Genomic DNA, 21739 nt, shown 5'->3' on the forward strand with positions numbered 1-21739 from the left:
GTCTTTATGAGTGGGCGGGCTTTGTCCGCATACTTGGGGACCCACTGGGCATAGTAGGAGAAGAGCCCCAAGCACCGTTTGAGGGCATTGAGGCAGTGGGGTAGGGGGACTTCCTTAAGGGGGCGCATGCGGTCGGGGTCGGGACCTAGGACCCCGTCTTCCACAACATAGCCGAGGATGGCTAGCCAGGTTGTGTGGAAAACACATTTTTCCTCATTATAGGTCAGGTTAAGGGCTCGGACGGTGCGGAGGAACTTTTCGAGGTTTGCGTCATGGTCCTGCTGCTCATGGCCGCAGATGGTGACATTGTCCAAGTACGGGTATGTAGCCCGCAAACCATACTGGTCCACCATTTGATCCATCGCCCTTTGAAAGGTGGAGACCCCATTCGTGACGCCGAAGGGGACCCTGAGGAAGTGGAAGAGCCGGCTGGCTGCTTCGAAGGCAGTATAGGGGCGGTCTTTTGGTCGGATGGGGAGCTGGTGGTAGGCAGATTTGAGGTCGACCGTGGAAAATATTCGGCATTGGGCGATCCGATTTACCATTTCCGCGATGCGGGGAAGGGGGTACGCATCAAGCTGCGTGAATCGGTTTATGGTCTGGCTATAATCCACGACCATCCGTTTCTTATCCCCGGACCGGACTACCACCACTTGTGCTCTCCAAGGGCTGTTGCTAGCCTCGATGACCCCCTCTCCCAGTAAACGCTGGGCCTCTGACTTGCTAAAAGTCATATCTTGGGCACTGTTGCGCCGGCTCCTGGTGGCGACTGGCTTACAGTCGGGGGTGAGGTTCGGAATAGCGAGGGGGGTGCGACTTTCAGTGTCGCAAGGCAGCATACCGTGAGGGGGGGGCAAGCGTCCGCCGAACTTCAGTGTCAGGCTTCGGTGGCTGCACTAAAAATCCAGTCCGAGCAGCAGGGGGGCACAGAGGTGGGGAAGGATATAAAATTTGAAACGGGTGTACTTGGCGCCCTGGATCGAGAGATCCGCAATACAGTACCCCTTGATTTGTACCGAGTGGGCCCCGGATGCGAGAGCTATGGTTTGGGATGCAGGATGGGTGTGCAGGGAGCAGCGCCTTACCGTTTCAGGATGGATAAAGCTCTCCGTGCTCCCGGAGTCGAAGAGGTATGCAGTGTCCCGCCCGTTTGACGAATGTGATATAAAATAGTTACTTTAGAGTTACTAGTTAATGTAATGTAGAAATAAGCCACTTTGATTTTTGCAGTTAGGGACAAAGGAATTTGAGACCGCATGGAAAAAGCAGGAAGAGGTGTGTCTATGAGGGTGATGCTTCATTGATAGGGGCCAGAGAAAGGGATTGGAAGTGAGCCAATCAGAATAGATCGAACAGGTCAGGAGGGACATAGGCTGACCTATGTCCGTCGAGTATGTGAAACTTGATACCATTTGAACTGATTTTGCAGAGATCCCTTTGTCTGTTAGTTCAGTCGTTTTCTGGAATGAAAGAGGCTGGATGTCTCTTACATTTCTGTAAGATGATTAAGCTTGCAAGCTAAATAAATAACTTCTGTTTACGTGCGAATCCGTCTCAACTTTTATTGAGGCCAGACTGACAGAGAAAGAAATTTGGAGATCAACATTTGGTGCCGAAAACCGGGATTTCTCTGGGCGATCCTGTTCCAACTGCGAAATCAGAATTAGACTGATTATGAACAGGAGGACGGGAACAAAGGGCCCTCAATGTAGAAATGGAAAACGACCAGCATTGATTGTTCCCCTCTTCTTATCGTCTGATTAGTCTGGTCACTCGCGGTTGGCACAGAAAGACCGCCTCGACGAAATCACAGGTCAGTCTGGGGATTAGCACTTTAATTGATGGGATTTCATATTGTTGTTTCGGCTTGGGTTAGGGTTTTGGGCTGATGGGACTTTAAATAATAAAGGTTCAGTCTATTATCGGGGTTCAGAGGCTGATGTGACTTTAAATAATAAAGGTTCAGTCTATTATCGGGGTTCAGAGGCTGATGTGACTTTAAATAATAAAGGTTCAGTCTATTATCGGGGTTCAGAGGCTGATGTGACTTTAAATAATAAAGGTTCAGTCTATTATCGGGGTTCAGAGGCTGATGTGACTTAAATAATAAAGGTTCAGTCTATTATTAGGGTTCAGAGGCTGATGGGACTTTAAATAATAAAGGTTCAGTCTATTATATGGGTTCAGGGGCTGATGGGACTTCAATAGATGGGGGTTCAGTCCAGTATAACTGTTTTTAAATCTGAAGATGGTTCAACTCTATGTGTGAGTGTTTTAAATATATAGTTGATTAAGCTAAAATTGTCTCCTTGGACTGTAAAGTTCCGAGGTCTAGTTGAGATTGTGAGGTTGAAGCAGAAGTCTCTCAAAGGGTTAACAGCAGCAGGCGGAGTTGAAAACAGACAGTGCTTCTCACTCAGGCCTTGAGATAACAGTCTGCAGTGTAATCGGATACCTTTCCTTTGAGTCAGTGAACACCAGCAAAGTTACGTTTTGAATTAATTAAAGGAAACCAGTGGGTTTCTCCACCTCTTTGATAAAAGTTATTATTTTCGAAAGCAATTGATTGAAATTGCCAGAATCTTAAATTTTACTTACTTGAAATAAGGTTTATCTCATTTTATCTGGAGATTAATAGAAACTTAAAGAAGATCATGGACACCATTTTAAAAAGTGTCAATCTGAAGATGATAATTGATTTTGCTAATACTTATGATAGTTGATTTTGCTAATACTTATGTGTATGTAACAGAAAAAAAAAACTTGTTAAAAGAAAAAATTGTTAAGATAAAGAAATAATTAAGTTGTAAATGTTATACAAGTTTGTGTTAAGCAAATTGTAAATTTAGTTCTGAGTTGAGATCAGAGCTAAGCTTGCAAGTTGCAGTAATTCAATTTGAATTTTCAAACATTTTTAAGTTTTAAAAAAAAAGAGAGCAAATAGAGAAAAGAAGGACACAGATCTTGAATGCGTTGAATAGCACATTTCAAAGGCCCATAAATCTTTCTGTTATCTTAGACCTAAAACCTAGGAAGATTGATGAGCCATAGGAATGTCTGGGGCGTTTTAATGAAATCTACCGGGGGCAGTCAGGCGATTTGCTGTATCAAAATGGTCAGAATTCCCCTCAATACTGTGCTATGTTAATGCATTGCCTACCACCTTCTGTGGTTACTGCTGTGAAATGTAATAACATGAATTGGACAGAGAACGACCCTTCCCAGATGGCAAGGGCAGTCAGATTTTACTGGAAGGAGGGTGTAGGCCAAGAAGGAGGCTCAGTTACAAAGGTTAAGACTGAGTATGTAATGAAAAAGGATGATCTGCGATCCCAACAAGCGGCAGAAATGGTAGTTTACCAGCAGGAGCTCCAATATAGTGACTTTGGGTGGGTGGATCAGCGAAGAGGAGGATGAGACAACAGTGCTATATTTCTATCACCCCCCAGTGGTGGACGTTAGACATTGAACAGCCACTATCACTGCATCACGTTACCCTGGCCTATGACAGAACTGGACGAAACAGGGAGTTGGAGGACAAATACTGGCCATTACTTGAGACCGAATGGCCAGTCAAGGTTACAGCCACAGTCACGGGAAAAGAAGGTACAGCCGATTTTGTTACAATATCACCACATTTATGGCCACAGTCAGCTTCGGTAAGCCCTCATATTACACGTCAGGTCCATGACCAGTACCATGCCAGGGATATGGGGCGAATGGTCAGCATCTTACCGCAGCTCGTCAGAATAGGTATGAGATATACCTTTTGAACAATCCACGTCTGACATTTAAATACTGTACCACTATCAATCCAGCCTGTTTTCTTAGTGGTCCCCCTGTCCATGAAGACGCACCTGGCCACGACTCTTTAGCCTTGATTCAGGAAACTACCACAATAAGGGGCGATTTGAGTGACATTTCGTCAGAACAACCTGACATGATTATGTGTGGTCAAATATCCCACCGGGGTTTAGTTAATGACCGACTGCAGGCCCTCCTTCTGCCAGCGCAGATTTCCGTTATTAAATGTGCTGCCCACACGAATGGTACAACCCCAGTTGACGTTGGTAATGAACGAGCAGATTGTGCAGCGCGCACAGCCGCACAAATTCAGCAAGTGATGGTGCCTAAAATGTTAAGTCAGACTAAACGATCTACTATGAATGTGTCTGCTTCTGACAAGCCAATGCCAACCATCCAAGACGTCATAAGGTTACAGGAGGACGCTCCTGAGAGTGATAAACAAATGTGGAAACGGTTAGGTTGTACATATGATTCTGTTTCCTCTTTATGGACCACGCCTGCACATCAGACTTGTATGTCTGATGTACTGGCTTTATGGGTCATCGAATGTGTACACTTTGCAACTCATTGTGGGGCTCGGGGGACTAGTGATTTGTTGCTGGACACTTGGTGGCACCCTAAAATGCAGGGGTTGGCCCAAAGTATCAGTAATCGGTGTTTGATTTGTCAGCAATATAACACCGGAAAAGGTATCCCTTGTGGGAAGGGGCAAACCCCGTTGCCCAGTGGTCCCTTTGAGACGCTCCAAATGGATTACATTGAGTTGGAAAGGTGTCAATGTTATAAATATGTTTTGGTCATTGTGGATGTGTTCAGCAGATGGGTTGAGGCGTATCCGACTATCTATAGTAAAGCTGCTACTGTGGTTAAAGTCTTGATGAGGGAAATCATTCCCCGGTACGGTATACCAGCTCAGTTAAGTTCTGATAATGGGCCTCATTTTATTGGACAAATTAACAAGGAGTTTTGCTCCCAGTTGGGCATACGCCAGCAGTTACACTGTGCTTACAGACCACAGGCAGCCGGGGTGGTTGAAAGACACAATCAGACCCTCAAAACTAAATTGGCTAAATTAAGAGCAGACACGGGACTGACATGGCTTAAGTTGCTCCCCGTTGCCCTCTTCCAGCTGCGGGTTACACCTGCGGGACCGGCCCGGCTCTCTCCCGCCGAGATTCTCTATGGCAGGCCTCTTAGAACTCCCTGGAGCCTGCAGGTTCCCAGACGGGTTCAGTTTCATCAGATGACTGAGGAAATGACCACCTATGTTCTAGCCCTTACGCAAGTGCTCAAGGAACTCCATGGCCAAGTCCGCGCGGCTCACGAGCCATTGCCCAGTACCTAGCTCACTTTCAGTCCAGCCCGGTAGTTATGTAATGGTCAAAAATTGGACTAGGAAGGGGTCGGAGCTGCGATGGGACGGGCCCTTCCAAGTTCTCCTTACCACCCCCACAGCAGTTAAAGTGGAGGGGCGAAGTGCTTGGGTCCACCTACATCACTGTAAATTGAGCCCATCTCCACTACTGTAAAAGGTCGGATACTAACCTGCCTCCCTTCTCCAGTGCTATTTTACAGGTGTGGAGCATGATGGAGTGGCTACGCATCGTCTGTCTGATATTTGGCCTCACTTCGCTTGGCGTGTTATTGGCGATGGACATGGAAAAGGGGAATATTATGTATCTGTGTAGCCCCAACCAATCTACAAGGATACATCACCTATGCACAGGTGATGTTCTTCACTGCCCCCATATACGAGGACATGGTATCGACTCATGGAAGGTCATCAAAGTTAAGGAGAATGCGGGAGTCATGAAGCAGCTGCACCGGCCCCGGCGATGGGAAGGGAACATTATATGGACATTGCCTTGTTTTTGGAATACATGTAAATTTGATTTTGGATGTGTTAAAAGTGGTACAATAAAGGTAACATCAGGCTGTCAGAAGAGTGTAGGAAGAGACCATGAGAAAGAGAAAGGGACTAGAGAGAGGACGGGGCGTGTGAGAAGGGAAGTACAGCTAGAACGTAGGTTACCGGGAGATGCACTTAAGTTAATTAAAGGCCAAACTGAGGAAAACCCGGGTAGTATGAATCTCTTCTACCAGATTTACCACCGTCTGTATGGCCAGGGACGGGTTGTCTGCTACCCAAACCCCGCAGCGGTGTCTAGGTTATTTTCTGTTTCACCGCTTTGGGGCACTCCCCAAACGGTGGTTCATTGTCAGCGTTCCGAGCCATTGCCCGAGCAAGTCACTCTTCCTTACGATCCGGATTCAGCACCACCGGCTATTTGCCTTCCCCTCCCTCGGGATAATTCCCATTCACAGTACGATAGGCTGCGACGGTGGAGGGCGTACATACCTAGCCACTTCACTCCCAATAGGGATTCCCGGTCGTACGAGAATTGCTTCAGCAGTGAAGGATATGGCTGTTTGCTGGTAGAGGTGGACACAAATATAACATGTCTGTTTCCCACCTGTACGGACAGGAGGTGCCATATCACCCAGGCGTCTGGCCAATGCGTTTGTTATAGCACCACTTGCGTTCCATTGAACGCTGGCCTCCAGCTCCTTTGTGGCTGGGCGAATGTCTCTCATATCACTGTTGGGAATAGGGCTTTCTGCATTGCTGGGCGGCCCGAATGGGCATTTCAAAATTGGATAAACTGGGCTACTGGGAGGTCCTTACGCAACCGGTATGCTCTTGACTATCTTCTGGCCCGTGAGGGTGGGGTATGCGCCATAGTACAGGGCAAGTGTATTATGGGGATTCAGGACTTGACTGCTAACATTACTAAATTTATGGAATGCATACGGGATCACTTGGACGGGATGCAGGATCCTGACTCTTGGGGTAACTGGGGATTTGGAGGATGGAAGGACTGGTTGATAAATATGGCCATGTATCTAGTGGTAGCTATCGGCTGCATCTTTGTGGGCCTGGCCATCCTTAAATGTGTGATGGGTAGAATGCTGGGTGCACTGGATCAGATCACCGCCCCAATCACCGAGAAAAAAATTTAACTGTTAAAATCCATGAGGGTGAAGCAGATGAAGGGGGGCTAAGACAGGAATTGGAAATGCAGCGACGAATCTTTTTAGATGAGGAACCGTAGCTATAGATTGGATAGTTCGGTTATCATGGAATGATAAAAGGAGGGAATGACGAATGTGATATAAAATAGTTACTTTAGAGTTACTAGTTAATGTAATGTAGAAATAAGCCACTTTGATTTTTGCAGTTAGGGACAAAGGAATTTGAGACCGCATGGAAAAAGCAGGAAGAGGTGTGTCTATGAGGGTGATGCTTCATTGATAGGAGCCAGAGAAAGGGATTGGAAGTGAGCCAATCAGAATAGATCGAACAGGTCAGGAGTGACATAGGCTGACCTATGTCCGTCGAGTATGTGAAACTTGATACCATTTGAACTGATTTTGCAGAGATCCCTTTGTCTGTTAGTTCAGTCGTTTTCTGGAATGAAAGAGGCTGGATGTCTCTTACATTTCTGTAAGATGATTAAGCTTGCAAGCTAAATAAATAACTTCTGTTTACGTGCGAATCCGTCTCAACTTTTATTGAGGCCAGACTGACAGAGAAAGAAATTTGGAGATCAACACGTTGACCTGGACCTGCATCATAGGGTTCTGCAGGTGTTTTGGCCGTGTTTGGTCGAGGGTGATCGCTCCCACTCGCGGGTAGCCGGAGTCCTCAGCCGAGTCGGACTCATAAAATGGCCGCCGCCGGCTGCGTGTGTCGATCGAGAAGATGGCCGCCGACAAGATGGCCGCTCCCATGATTCGCACGAGGCTGATGACGCGCCAGAAGGGGGCGTGTCGGGTCAGTGCGCAGCCGCATTGCGAGGCCTGCGGGCCTGAGAGCGTGATCTTTGGGCCGGCTGTTCTTTGTTCTTCTGGCCCCTGGGTCTGGCCAGGCAGACCCTCGCAAAATGCCCCTTCTTCCCACAGTCGCTGCAGATCGCGGAGCGGGCTGGGCAGCGTGGGCGTGGGTGCTGGCCCTGCCCGCAGAAGTAGCTCGGTGTGCCCCCATGGTGAGCAGGTCACCGCGTGACGCAGGCCTATAATATGGCTAAGTCTGAGGAAGTCCGGGGGGGGGGGCTCGCAGAGTCCGCGGGGTACGTACCCAAGTTATGTCGGGCCACCTCCAGCGAGGAGGCGAGTGGTCGCGTGTCCTGGAGATCTTTTGCCCCGTTTTCGAGCAGCCGCTGCCGGATGTAGGTCGAGTGGATGCCGGACACGAAAGCGTCTCTGATGTGTAGGTTTATATGGACCTTCCCTGTCACATCCTGGTGGTCACAGTCCCTGGAAAGCGCCGTGAGTTTCTCGGCAAATTTGTCCAGCGATTCCCCCGAGCGCTGCCAGAAGGTAGAGAGCAGATGCCTGGCATGCACCTCGTTGATAGGCTTGACGAACCGCTTGCGGAGTAGCTCAACCGCCTCTTCATAAGTCGTCGCCTTTTTGAGCGTGGTGGATATTCTGTGACTCACCCGGGCGTGGAGTAGGCGCAGCTTGCGCGGCCCCAGGATGGGAGTCTGTGAGGAGTCCAGATGAGCCTCGAAGTATCAGAGCCAGTATTTTAAAATTTCCTTTGCCTCCGGTGTCTGTGCTTCCAGGTTGAGCTTCTCGGGTTTTAGGCCTGCGTCCATCCTGCTGTAGTTTAGTTTATTAAATTGTGGTACCCTCAACAATGACGTTTTGAGTGTAAACAGTAAAGAAGGCTTTAATAGACTAAGAACTAGACTAGAGCTGAGACGTGTGCTAACTGTTGCACTGCCCACAAGGCGGCTCCTTATATACGGCTCCCAGATGGGCAGAGCCGGAGGCGGAGTTCCCCAGGGTTCCAAGCCCGGTCTTAAAGGGGACATCACCTTACATGATGACAAGGGTACAGTGTTACAGTAACCGTTCATCACACCCCATGTCTGCGTGGGTTTCCTCCGGGTGCTCTGGCTTCCTCCAACAGTCCAAAGAAATGCTGGTTAGATGGATTGGCCATGTAAACATTTCTCCTTAGTGTCCAAAAGGTTATGTGGGGTTACTGGGTTACGGGGACGGGGTTGAGGCGTAGGCTTAAGTAGGAGCTCTTTCCAAGGGCCGGTGCAGACTTGATGGGCTGAATGGCCTCCTCCTGCACTGTAGATTCTATGATTCTATGATTCTATGACTTGAGGTGTGGGTTTATTAATTGTGTCACTGCAAACCAGGATTCAAAGTTCATGTGTGTTATCTGCAGGAAAGCACTGGTAAATGAAAGGTTAAAACCCTCAAACGTTCAAAGACATTTGAAGACTAAACATAGCGAGTACGAGGACAAACCTCTTGAATTTTTTCAACGGATGCTTTGAGATCTTAACTCATCAGCTGAAGTCATTATCAGAAATGTAATGTTGAATAACAAAGCAGAGTTTGCAAATTCTTCCTATGCCTGCGTGGGTATCCTCTGGATGCTCCGGTTTCCTCCCACAGTCCAAAGATGTGCAGGTTAGATGGATTGGCCATGCAAAATTGCCCCTTGGTGGAGCTACGGGGATAGGGTGAGGGATTGGGGCTAGGTAGAGTGCTCTTTCAGAGGGTCGATGTATACTCGATGGGACGAATGGCCTCCTTCTGCACTGGGAGGGATCTTATAATTCTATGAGATGAGATCTTGAGGACCGAGCAGGCTCACCTATCACATTAAAGGTAAGTGGAAACGGTGGGTCGCGGTGGTCAGCCAGCGCTGGTCCCGAAGGTTGGCCGGTGTGGGTCCGAAGGATGGCTGGTTGTTAAAAATGAGACCTGGGTAAAAAAAGTTTGAAAAACACTGGTGCAGTAGTCGTGTCACTGGATCAATAATCCTGAATCCCAGGCTGATGCTCTGGGGAAGCAGGTTCAAATCCCATCATGGCAGCTTGTGGAATTGAAATGCAGTAATACATCTGGAATATAAAGCTAGTCTCAGCAATGGTGATCATAAAACTATCGTTGATCGTAAACACCCTTTGGGGAAGGTAATCTGCCGCCCTCACCTGTTCTGGCCTGCAACTGACTCCAGACCCACAGCAACATGGCTGACTCTTAACCACTGTCTAAAATTGATTTAAACCCACTCAATTCAAAGGCAATTAGGGGTGGGAAACAAATGCTGGCCTTGCCAGTGACATCTTGTGGAAAGATAAAGAAAAAACACCCATTCCCATTATTTTCCTTTCAGTCTTCGATCTCCACCCAAACCAAACTCAGGTCTCTCATTATCTAAAATTAAATTTATCTTTCATTGACTCTCGTATTCTTTATAATTAGGAATGTCTTCTCACTCTATTCTTCTAAATATTTTAAATCTAGTTAGTCTTTACCATCCTTACTTATGTCAATTAAATCTCCCATGTTTTTCTTCTTCTTCGGCAATCATGCGCTCATGAGTATGATTGCCCACCTAAGAAACTGGCCATGGGTCTTTGCATGGCTGATGAACCCGATCCTAGAGCTGCATCTTTGACCTCACACTTGGCAGGTGTTTCCGGGGGGTGGCATTGGTCCTTGGATTCGGGATCACCATTATTCCTTTCTCGGGCTCCTTCTCCGGGTCTCCCCTTGCCGTCGGGTGCCCTCGAAGGATTGTGTCCCTTCATGCAGGAGGTTCCTCCAAGTAGGTCTCTGAGCAAGGGTCTCCCAGGTGTTGACATCTATGTTGCATTTTTTGAGGTAAGCCTTCAAGGTGTCTTTGAAGCCCTTCCTTTGTCCTCCTCTTGTTTAGAAGTCTCCCTTGAGCTGGGCAGAGAATATTTGTTTTGGCATTGGGGATTCTGGCATCCGAAGCACATGGCCAGCCCAGCGGAGTTGGTTTTGGATGATCATGGACTTGGTGCTGGTTCTCTTGGCTCCTTCAAGGACGCTGATGTTGTACACCTGTCCTCCCAGTTGCTGTGAGGACTCCATCTGAGGCAGCATTGATGGTATCTCTCCAGGGCAGCTGGTACTGTGGGCAGCACGGTAGCACAGTGGTTAGCACAGTTGCTTCAATGCGGCAGGGTCCCAGGTTCGATTCCCGGCTTGGGTCACTGTCTGTGCGGAGTCTGCACGTTCTCCCCGTGTTAGCGTGGATTTCCTCCAGGTGCTCCGGTTTCCTCTCACAGTCCAAAGATGTGCAGGTTAGGTGGATTGGCCATGATAAATTTCCCTTAGTGTCCAAAAAGGTTAGGTGGCAGTACGGGGATAGGGTGAAGGTGTAGGAATAGGGTGGAGATATGGGCTTGGGTAGGCTCTTTCCATGGGCCGGTGCAGACTCGATGGGCTGAATGGCCTCCTTCTGCACTGTAAATTCCATGGTTCAATGATTCTATTATTCCAGGGCCATGAGGTGGCATCTGTACATAGTCCAAGTTTCTGAGCAATATGGCCGAGTTGGGAGGATGACCGCCTTGTACATGAGGATCTTAGTGCCAGCACAGATGTTGCGGCCGTCAGACTCTCGTCCTTAAGCGTCCTTATGTGCCCTGGGATGAATTGGCAATGGATTTGAGTCTTCTTGGAGGCTGAGACTGATTCTTTGGTATGCTTCCACAGAGGTGTCAAGTATGGATTGGAGATTCTCTTCTTAGAGAATGGAGATGGCAATGTCAGTGTCGTTTTCTTCCTGGATTTCAACTGGTTGAGATTGAAATGTTTCCCAGCAGTCTTGTGGACGATATCCACTCCATTGGGAAGCTTTCTCTTGACAAGCTGAAGGATAGTGGCGATGGTACCATAGAAAGCATCCTATCTGGCTGCATCACAGCCTGGCATGGCAACTGCTTGGCCCAAGACCGTAAGAAACTACAGAGAGTCGTGAACACAGCCCAGTCCATCACATGAACCTGCCTCCCATCCATTGACTCTGTCTACACCTCCCGCTGTTTTGAGAAAGCGAGCAGCATAATCAAAGATCCCTCTCCCACCCGGGTTATCCACTCTTCCAACCTCTTCCATCAGGCAGGAGACACAAATGTTTGAGAACACGTACAAACAGATTCAAAAACAGCTTCTTCCCCGTTGTTACCAGACTCCTGAATGGCCCTCTTATGGGCTGAACTGATCTTATGGACTTAACTGATCTTTCTATGCATCTTGTCTACAGTTATAGCACCATATACCGTATACGTCATCTGCTGTTTATGTTTATGCATTTTCATTATGTATCTTCATGTATTTATCATATGTTCTATGTTTTCATGTATGGAATGATCTGCCTGGACTGTACACAGAACAATACTTTTCACTGTACCTTGGTACATGTGACAATAAATCTAAGTCTATTCTAAATGAAGATGGAGAAAAGGGCAGGGGTGATAACACTTGCCCGCTTGACTCCAGTCTTGACGTCAAAGGCTTCTGTCTGATCTTCTATATTCTGTCCACAAATCTTATGTTCCTTATTTCAAGATGGTGGGAGCAGGATTCAGACTCAATACAGGCCAGGCATATGCCAGACACTAAATTGGATTGGGCTAACAGAATTATCTCACTTTCTGATTGAAATATTTAAATAAGGGGCCTACACTTGTTGCAGGACTCTTCTGTGTGGACCACCACAGTGCCTGGTTTGTCATATATAATCATATCATATATCATATAATTTACAGTGCAGAAGGGGGCCATTCGGCCCATTGAGTCTGCACCGGCCCTTGGAAAGAGCATCCTACTTCAGCCCACACCTTCACCCTATCCCCATAACCCAGTAACCGCACTAAGGGCAATTTAGCATGGCCAATCCACCTAACCTGCACATCTTTGGGCTGTGGGAGGAAACCGGAGAATTCGGAAGAAACCCACGCAGACATGGGGAGAAAGTGCAAACTCCGCAGACAGTAACCCAAGCCGGGAATTGAACCTGGGACCCTGGAGCTGTGAAGCAACTGTGCTAACCACTTTGCTACCATGCCCCACCATCACTTGGTGATGCATTTGCCCAGCAAGAGCACTTCGGCAGTGTAATTTACAGACCAGTTGCTGGTTTGCCTATTGAGGCCGCTGGTCAACATCTGGGCAGTTCGTGTTCTGTTTTCTAACATTGAAAACTGAAGAGAAGTTTCTGCTGATGCTTCACTGCACTTGGAATACAGGAAAGCGCAGGAGCAGCTCACAGAGAAGGGTCGAGGAGGAGAAAAAGGAAAGAGAGGAGGTGTTGCACTGACCATTAGTACCTCGAGGTGTCCCTGTCTCAGAGAACAACCTATCCAAGGGGACTTGATCAACCATCCCGCACATCCCCAAAACTCCATCAGTGTTGCAATCTGTGGTAGTCTGTGTAGAGGTATTACGGTACCTAGTAATGCTGGAACACCATTGGTAGATATTGTATGTTTCCCATTGGTCAAGCTGTATGGTAGCTCCGCCTTGCAAGACGGGGTATAACAGCCCGTGCCGCCCCAGCAGCCGTCTTTTTGTACCTGAGCTGCTGGGGGAAACATCTAGCTTATTAAAGCCTTCAGTTGGACTACAACCTTGCTTTAGTAGTCATTGATCGTTCATCAATTTAATAAGCTAGATTTAAAAGGATGGAGCTCTGAATCAAGCCGGAGTGTCTGCAACTCAGCCCCCACGCGGCAAACTCAGCGGCAACCTTCAAGCACTGGCTGGCGTGTCTTAACGGATATCTCGGAGTACTGCACTCGAGGGTGAGCCCAGAAATTTACACCCTCATCGAGGACGCGGACAACTTAATTGCAGCAATGGAGCGGCTAAAAGGACATTATATTTGCCCGGTAAACTCGGTCTACGCCCGACATCTGCTAGCGACGAGGTGACAAATCCCTGGGGAATCGCTGGAAGAATTCTACCGTGTGCTCCTGGTGTTGGGGAGAAACTGCAGCTGCCCGCAAGTTTCGGTGAGCGACCACACAGAACTTTTGATCTGGGACCCTTTCGTTGCAGGTATGCTGTCCTCCCAAATCCGCCAGCGATTGCTGGAGAAAGACACCCTAGGCCTCAAGGAGGACCGGGCCCTTGCCAGCTCCGTGGATGTGGCCTCCCGAAATGCCCGCGCTTACGCCCCGACCACGCGGCAGCCCCCTGGGCAGCGTGGAACCCCCCCCCCCCCCCGCCCCCCCCCATGGCCGACCCCGAGACATTGCCCATCCCCCCACAAGCTTGTGCTGCAAGATGGCCTGGCAACCCCGGGGGGCCCCGCTGCTATTTTTGCTGGCAGGCCAAGCACCCACGGCAGCGCTGTCCGGCCCGCGCATCCACCTGCTAGGGATGCGGTAAAAAGGGCCACTTTGTGGCGGTATGCCAGGCCCGGGCGGTCGCTGCGGTCTCCTGTGGCGAATGCGGACCGCCACCACAAACCTCTCCACAGTCCTCATGCGGCCAGCGGGCGCCGCCATCTTCCTCCTCCGGGGCCACCTGCGGCCTCCGGGCGCCGCCACCTTGTCCCACAGACGCCACAGGTGATGGATGGACGCTGCCATTTTGTGCACTCCCAGCCATGTGCGACCAATGGGCGCCGCCATCTTGGATGGACTCCCAGGACCCCGGCTCGGCTGACCACACATTGCCTGATTAGCCTCAGTGACCCTGGACCAGTCCCGGCCTCGAACACTCTCAACTGCTACAACAACGGTACTAATCAATGGGCACGAGATGTCCTGCTTAATCGACTCTGAGAGCACGGAGAGCTTCATACATCCCGACACGGTAAGGCGCTGTTCTCTCCCCTGTCATGTTGGGTGTTCCGATACACAAATGAACCAACACGGCTGTAGATGGTACAACTCTGTTTTATTGTCTTGTACAATTATAACTAATAACTGCTGGCTGATGTTCGTGCTTCACCAGCTAACCTGTTGTCCCAGCCCTTTCACTATCTTGATGAGGCACTCAGCACATGGTGTATGTCTGAGTGGCGCGCTGTGAGCTCTGTGCTCTGAGCTATCTCCTGGTCGAATGAGTGGGAACTGTGGTGTTCCCTGTTTTATAGTGCATGTGCTCTCACTGGTGATTGGCTGCGATGTTGTGTGTGTGTTGGTTGGTCCAACTACCTGTCCATCAGTGTGTGTGTGATTGCACCATGATATGCTAATGTGGATATCATGACATCCCCCCTTTTCACAAGGATATGTGCCTACATGCTAACAAATATTAGTGTGTACTGAGTGCATCTGAGTGTGTGTGTGCAATATTTACAAAATGTACATGAGGCTAAACTATATAATGTGGAAGGTGTCAGGTGCAACAGAGCAACGAGGTTGTACCAATAACAAAACAAATGCAATCAGCAAACGACGAGAGAGAACTTCCGGAACGACAAGAAAGAAACACGTTAACAGTACTGGTAAACAATTCAGTGAGTCCAATATTCAAACAGGCTCATAAGTCAAGTCTATCAGGTGGGCGATGAATTCGGGTTGACCACCTCAAGGGTGGGTCAGGATCCACCGGCTGAGGAATGGGCTTGGCCATGGGTGAGAGAGAAATAGGCAGAGTGGCAGGAAGCTCAATGAAGTCGACATCAGGGACAACAGGAGGGCGTGGCACCGGTGCATGATCTCGTAGCGAGCGCGGAAGCAGCCGAAGGGCCCGCCGATTACGTCGGCGAATGGAGCTATCAGGCATGCGAACCAGGAATGAGCGGGGAGCCACGCAGCGGAGAACCTCGGCGGTTGCCGACCAGCCACCCTCCGGCAGATGTATGCGGACGTTGTCTCCAGGCGCCAGGGCAGGAAGATCAGTTGCCCGAGCGTAATGTGCCACCTTCTGCTGAGCACGCTGTTGCATCCTCCGCAGTACTGGAGCATGGTCGGGTTCAGGAACATGAATGGACGGCACAGTGGTCCTGAGGGTGCGACCCATCAACAGCTGGGCTGGCCCATGGACAGTGGGGCCGAGCGATAGGCAAGCAGGGCTAAACGGAAGTCCGATCCGGCATCAGCAGCCTTGCAGAGGAGCCACTTCACAATGTGGACGCCCTTTTCCGCCTTGCCATTTGACTGGGGATGTAAAGGACTGGACGTCACGTGTGTGAAGTTGTATGAAGTGGCAAAAGAAGACCATTCTTGGCTCGCAAAACAAGGCCCGTTGTCAGACATGACGGTGAGCGGAATTCCATGGTGAGCGAAGGTTTCTTTGCGTGCCCGGATGACAGCTGATGACGTTGTGTCGTGCAGGCGTATGACCTCTGGATAATTTGAGAAATAGTCAATCAGAATGACGTAGTCCCTGCCGAGCGCATAAAAGAGGTCCACGCCCACCTTCGCCCAGGGGGACGTGACCAACTCATGGGGCTGAAGTGACTCAGAGGGGTGCGGCGGTTGAAACCTTTGGCAGGTGGGGCAGTTGAGCACCATGTTGGCGATATCGTCGCTGATGCCCGGCCAATACACCGCTTCTCGGGCCCTCCGCCTGCACTTTTCAACTCCGAGATGGCCTTCGCGCAGTTGTTCGAGGACAAGCCGGTGCATGCTGTGCGGGATCACAATCAGGTCCAACTTCAGGAGGACACCATGAATGACGGCCAAGTCATCCCGGACATTGTAGAATTGTGGGCACTGCCCCTTGAGCCACCCTTCCGTCATGTGGCGCATTACACGCTGTAGAAGGGGGTCAGCCGCAGTCTCACGGCGAATGTGGGCCAGACGTGCATCAGTAGCCAGCAGATTGGCCGATGTGAAGGCTACTTGTGCGTTGACCTGACAAACGAACCCCTCCGATCTGCGATGATGAGGTCCTTTCCCGGGGTTTAGACAAGTTGGAAGTCGTACCTCCGGAGTTGAGCAGAATGCGCTGGAGGCGAGGGGTCACATCTGAAAGAGGTCTTTCTGAATGATGCCGACCAGGGGGCGATGGTCGGTCTCCACAGTGAACTGCGGAAGACCATACACATAATCGTGGAATTTGTCAATGCAAGTCAACAAGCCTAGGCACTCCTTTTCAATCTGCGCATAGCGCTGTTCTGTGGGGGTCATGGCCCACAAGGCATAGGCGACTGGGGCCCATGATGCGGTGTCGTCCCGTTGCAGGAGTACCGCCCCAATGCCGGACTGGCTGGCGTCAGTCGAGATCTTGGTGTCCCGAGTGGTATCAAAAAACGCCAGTACCGGGGCGGTGGTGAGCTTGACCTTGAGCTCCTCCCATTCACTCTGGGATTCCATTGTCTTCTTGACCAGGTGGCGAAGAGCCGTTGTGTGGGAGGCAAGGTTGGGAATAAACTTCCCCAGGAAGTTGACCATCCTGAGAAAGCGCAGCACTGCCGCCCTGTCTGCCGGCTGCTGCATAGCTGCGATGGCTGCCACTTTGTCGGCATCCGGCCGCACCCCTGACCGGGATATGTGGTCCCCCAAAAACTTTAGCTCAGTCTGGCCAAAAGAGCACTTGGCTCAGTTGAGGCGCAGGCCCTGATCTCGTATCCTTGCAAAGACACGCTGAAGACGACTGATGTGCTCCTGTGGTGTGGTGGACCAGATGATACCGTCGTCTACGTAGACGCGTACCCCTTCGATGCCCTCCATCATCTGTTCCATGATGTGATGGAACACCTCGGAGGCCGAGATGATGCCGATTGGCATCCTATTGTAGCAGTATCTGCCAAATGGAGTGTTGAAAGTGCACAGCTTCCTGCTGGACTGATCCAGTTGAATCTGCCAAAAACCCTTTGAGGCATCAAGCTTGGTGAATATTTTAGCCCGGGCCATTTCGCTCGTGATCTCTTCCCGTTTGGGTATGGGGTAGTGTTCCCTCATAATGTTGTTGTTCAGGTCTTTTGGGTCAACAAAGAACAAAGAACAAAGAAATGTACAGCACAGGAACAGGCCCTTCGGCCCTCCAAGCCCGTGCCGACCATGCTGCCCGACTAAACTACAATCTTCTACACTTCCTGGGTCCGTATCCTTCTATTCCCATCCTATTCATATATTTGTCAAGATGCCCCTTAAATGTCCCTATCGTCCCTGCTTCCACTACCTCCTCCGGTAGCGAGTTCCAGGCACCCACTACTCTCTGCGTAAAAAACTTGCCTCGTACATCTACTCTAAACCTTGCCCCTCTCACCTTAAACCTATGCCCCCTAGTAATTGACCCCTCTACCCTGGGGAAAAGCCTCTGACTATCCACTCTGTCTATGCCCCTCATAATTTTGTATACCTCTATCAGGTCTCCCCTCAACCTCCTTCGTTCCAGTGAGAACAAACCGAGTTTATTCAATCGCTCCTCATAGCTAATGCCCTCCATACCAGGCAACATTCTGGTAAATCTCTTCTGCACCCTCTCTAAAGCCTCCACATCCTTCTGGTAGTGTGGCGACCAGAATTGAACACTATACTCCAAGTGTGGCCTAACTAAGGTTCTATACAGCTGCAACATGACTTGCCAATTCTTATACTCAATGCCCCGGCCAATGAAGGCAAGCATGCCGTATGCCTTCTTGACTACCTTCTCCACCTGTGTTGCCCCTTTCAATGACCTGTGGACCTGTACTCCTAGATCTCTTTGACTTTCAATACTCTTGAGGGTTCTACAATTCACTGTATATTCCCTACCTGCATTAGACCTTCCAAAATGCATTACCTCACATTTGTCGGGATTAAACTCCATCTGCCATCTCTCCGCCCAAGTCTCCAGACAATCTAAATCCTGCTGTATCCTCCGACAGTCCTCATCGCTATCCGCAATTCCACCAACCTTTGTGTCGTCTGCAAACTTACTAATCAGACCAGTTACATTTTCCTCCAAATCATTTATATATACTACAAAGAGCAAAGGTCCCAGCACTGATCCCTGTGGAACACCACTGGTCACAGCCCTCCAATTAGAAAAGCATCCCTCCATTGCTACTCTCTGCCTTCTATGGCCTAGCCAGTTCTGTATCCACCTTGCCAGCTCACCCCTGATCCCGTGTGACTTCACCTTTTGTACTAGTCTACCATGAGGGACCTTGTCAAAGGCCTTACTGAAGTCCATATAGACAACATGTACTGCCCTACCTGCATCAATCATCTTAGTGACCTCCTCGAAAAACTCTATCAAGTTAGTGAGACACGACCTCCCCTTCACAAAACCGTGCTGCCTCTCACTAATACGTCCATTTTCTTCCAAATGGGAGTAGATCCTGTCTCGAAGAATTCTCTCCAGTAATTTCCCTACCACTGAAGTAAGGCTCACCGGCCTGTAGTTCCCGGGATTATCCTTGCTACCCTTCTTAAACAGAGGAACAACATTGGCTATTCTCCAGTCCTCCGGGACATCCCCTGAAGACAGCGAGGATCCAAAGATTTCTGTCAAGGCCTCAGCAATTTCCTCTGTAGCCTCCTTCAGTATTCTGGGGTAGATCCCATCAGGCCCTGGGGACTTATCTACCTTAATATTTTTTAAGACACCCAACACCTTGGCTTTTTGGATCACAATGTGACCCAGGCTATCTACACCCCCTTCTCCAGACTCAACATCTACCAATTCCTTCTCTTTGGTGAATACTGATGCAAAGTATTCATTTAGTACCTCGCCCATTTCCTCTGGCTCCACACATAGATTCCCTTGCCTGTCCTTCAGTGGGCCAACCCTTTCCCTGGCTACCCTCTTGCTTTTTATGTACGTCGATGCAGATCTGGAGCTCGCCGGATGGCTTCTTGACGCACACCATGGAGCTCACCCATGGCGTTGGCTCCGTGACCCGGGAAAGCACTCCTTGGTCCTGCAGGTCCTACAGCTGCTGCTTGAGGCGGTCCTTGAGTGGTGCTGGGACTCTACGAGGTGCGTGAATGACCGGGTTGGCGTCCGGTTTGAGCCGTATTCTGTAAGTGTAGGGCAGTGTGCCGATGCCCTCGAAAACCTCCTGGTTGTGCGCGAGGAGTGAGTGGAGCTGCGCCCTAAAGTCTGCATCCAGGAAATCAGGCGTGCCTTCTGGAGACAGAGTGTGTACCCGCTGAACGAGGTGGAGGATCTTGCACGCCTGTGCGCCTAACAGAGAGTCCTTCGAGGATCCAACTATTTCAAAAGACAATGTGGCTTTATGTGAGTTGTGTGTAACCTCGAGCTGGCAGGACCCCGTGGCCGGGATAACGTTTCCGTTATAGTCAACCAGCTGACAGCGGGATGGCTGAATCTGTGGTTTAACCTTCAAGGTCTGGAAGGCTGACCATGCAAGGAGATTGGCGGAGGCACCAGTGTCCAAGCGAAATGTGATGGGTGATCGGTTGACCATTAGGGTGGCACACCACTCATCGCCCGGATCAATGCTGTGCACTGGCATCAGCTGGTGGTTGCGACTTGGGGACATCCGGTTCTTGCTTATTACCGCAACGCGGAAGTGTTCCCGGTTGTCGGTATCACAGGTCTGCATGTTGTCAGGATATGACTCAGTGTATGGGGGCTGAATGGCCCGCACGTCCCTGCGAGGCTGGCGGAATTGCGAAGAGTTGGCAGGTTGAGCTGCTCGACAGCAGGCAGCGTAGTGGCCCATCCTGCCACAGCGGAGGCATTGTCGCGCTTTGACCGGACATTGCCGCTTTAAGTGTGCGGATCCACAGTTGCCGCACGTCGTGACGTCATGGCGTTCGTTGCGCCACCACGCATGCGCCGTGCGGTCCTGCGTAGAGCGCGCCTGCGCATCCCGTCCCTCTGCGTTGACGTTCCCTCTTTTGGCGCGTACAAGCGCGGGAGGCGTCGGAAAGCACGCGAAATGGGCGCCCTCATCCGGGCCGCGGGCCAGGAGGAACTTGATCGACTGGACACGCTCGGCCCTGTAGGACCCCTGCCGTGACGATTCGGCAGCCTGGATTTGGGAATACCGGCTGGTCGTGTTTTCGTAAAGGACGCAGGTCTCGATGGCAGTCGCTAGGGTGAGGCGCTTTATTTTGAGGAGCTGCTGGCGTAGGGTGTCCGAGATAACCCCAAAAACTATCTGGTCCCGAATCATGGAGTCGGAGGTGGCCTTATAGCCGCAGGCCTGCGCGATGATACGGAGGAGTGTCAAATAAGATTGAAAAGGCTCATCCTTATCCAGCAGGCGCTGCTGGAAGAGGTACCTCTCGAAGCTCTCATTAACTTCCACGCTGAAGTGTTCCTCAAATTTTAGAAGGACCGTCTTGTATTTCATCTTGTCCTCGCCTTCTGCGAATGCCAGGGAGTTGTAGATGTGGATGGCATGTTGCCCCGCCATGGAGAGGAGGAGGGCGATCTTCCTGGTTTCTGATGCGTTTTCCCTGTCTGTGGCTTCTAGGAAGAACTGGAAGCGCTGTTTAAACAGCTTCCAGTTGACGCCAAGCTTTACAGTGATTCGGAGCGGCTGCGGCGGGCTGATGGAGCAGGATGGCGAATTTCTGGAGAGGTGCAGGTAGATCTCACAGTCGATGGCTAGTTTCCAGACCTGGTATCATGTCGTGTTGGGTGTTCCGATACACAAATGAACCAACACGTTTGTAGATGGTACAACTCTGTTTTATTGCCTTGTACAATTATAACTAATAACTGCTGGCTGAGGTTCGTGCTTCACCAGCTAACCTGTGGACTCACCCCTTTCACTATCTTGGTGAGGCACTCAGCACATGGTGTATGTCTGAGTGGCGCGCTGTGAGCTCTGTGCTCTGAGCTATCTCCTGGTAAAATCAGCGGGAACTGTGGTGTTCCCTGTTTTATAGTGCGCGTGCTCTCACTGGTGATTGGCTGCGATGTTGTGCGTGAGTTGGTTGGTCCAACTACCTGTCCATCAGTGTGTGTGTGATTGCACCATGATATGCTAATGTGGATATTATGACATCCCCGTCCACCCCGTTAATCAAAAAATCTCCCTGGCCTCCGGTTCCCACTCAGCAGAGATAAAGGGGTTTTGTGTAGCAAACCTCACGGTCCAGGGAAGGGAGTTTAAAAATTACCGGCTCTACGTCCTTCCCCACCTCTGCGCGGCCACACTCCTAGGGTTAGACTTCCAGTGCAACCTCCAAAGTCTAACTTTCACATTCGGCGGCCCTAT

The sequence above is a fragment of the Scyliorhinus torazame genome, chromosome 6 (genome assembly GCF_047496885.1).
Source record: "Scyliorhinus torazame isolate Kashiwa2021f chromosome 6, sScyTor2.1, whole genome shotgun sequence".
NCBI lineage: Eukaryota > Metazoa > Chordata > Chondrichthyes > Carcharhiniformes > Scyliorhinidae > Scyliorhinus > Scyliorhinus torazame.